Here is a 1,524-nt window from a genome sequence, read left to right as displayed (position 1 = left end):
ACTACAAATCCTAGGATTCTTTAGAATCAGGGATGGGAATCAAGTAGTCCCTTCCTCCCAACACCGTCAGGCTGCAATGTTCAGGAGCTATAGCCAAGGAATGCGGAGCAATTGAACAAAAACCAGTGGGCTGCATGATTTCCACCTCTGGTATAAGGTCATGATGATTAAAGCAAAATGGAAATGATACAACTATAATATGGATATGCCTTTCTGTCTTTTGTACTGGGCTCCGGGATTTCTGTTGTCAAAAAATGAACAGATCCTGCCAGTTTGGAGTCTGCCAGGGTTTCTTACATTTGCAGTGCACCTTCAGATCCCTTCCAACTTATGGCGACCCTAAGGCAAACCTAAGCCAGCATGCATAGTGGTTTGAATGTCGGACTACAACCCTGGAGACCAAAGTTCGATTCCCAGCTCAACCATGAAACCCATTGAGTGACCTTGGACAAGTCACATCCTCTCAGCCTCAATGAGAGGCACACAACAAAATGATAAACCACAAAACCAAACATATCATGGTTTTCTTCCAGCAAAAAAAGTTAAGACAACACAGCCAGAGGTTCTCTGCATGGCTGACCTAAAACATTTCCATTTTTAGGATGCAGCTTTCTCTCTGAACAGAGAAAGACTCATTCAGTGATCCATCAGCTTAGATCACCGGAAATCAAGTCTGAATGGTTAAGTCAAATCCACAAGCCTTAATCTTCATAACTGACTCAGCCTTGCTTATTGGGTCGGTTCCCCTTTTCTGCTATTTTTGACAGTTCCCACTTGAAGTTGGATCTTGCTTGTGAAAAATCTCTTGCTGACAGATATGGACAAAGAGAAACAGAGGTAAGGAAGGAGGAAACCTGGAATTAAACCAGAGCTTCTAATTTCATTTGTTTCTTACATAATGATTGTAAGAATTATTGTTTTCTGCTTGGAGAACACGAAACGCTTGTGCAGAAAGTCCCAAACTCTGCATAGTCTTCAAAAACGACATGGTTTTCAAAAGACTTTCTTGAAGCAGGAAGAAAACTGCTAAAATTACTCATGCCTTCCTTCAAGAATAAAATGAGTGAAGAGTTTACTTTGAAATCTGCAGGATCTAATTCATTTTCAAAGCACTGGTTTAACCACAAAGGCTCAGAGCTACCCTTCTGTCTCTTTGCCAGTAGTCTTGCGTTTGGGGACAATTCTGGAAACTGTGATACTGTATGTGTATGTGTGTGATTTTTCCATGCTTTGCTTTAAACATAACTGTCCCTAAGGCTGCATCCACACTGAAGAATTAATGCACTTTGGCATGGCTTTAACTGCCACTGCTCAATGTTGTGGAATTTGTAGATTTGTGAGATCTTTAGCCTTCTCTGTCAGAGAGCTCTGGTGCCACAACAAACTTTAAATTCCAGTATGCCACAGCATTGAGCCATGGCAGTTAAAGCGGTGCCATATTGCATTAATTCTGCAGTACAGATGCAGACTAAGAAATCTGGTTGATCTTTTCTCCTTACAGCTAACTTAAGAAACAACCTTATA

General features: G+C 41.1%; 1 protein-coding gene across 1 annotated transcript in view; it reads right to left on the bottom strand.

Moving 5' to 3' along the window:
• The window catches only part of LOC121934028 (cytochrome P450 1A5-like), a 44,290-nt gene that overhangs the window by 5,365 nt on the left and 37,401 nt on the right, over positions 1–1,524 (bottom strand). The gene's annotated exons all lie outside the window — the stretch shown is intronic.

Source organism: Sceloporus undulatus, chromosome 6 (assembly GCF_019175285.1).
Source record: "Sceloporus undulatus isolate JIND9_A2432 ecotype Alabama chromosome 6, SceUnd_v1.1, whole genome shotgun sequence".
NCBI lineage: Eukaryota > Metazoa > Chordata > Lepidosauria > Squamata > Phrynosomatidae > Sceloporus > Sceloporus undulatus.
Note: the sequence above shows the minus strand (reverse complement) of the source record. Positions and strands in the feature narration are given on the sequence as shown.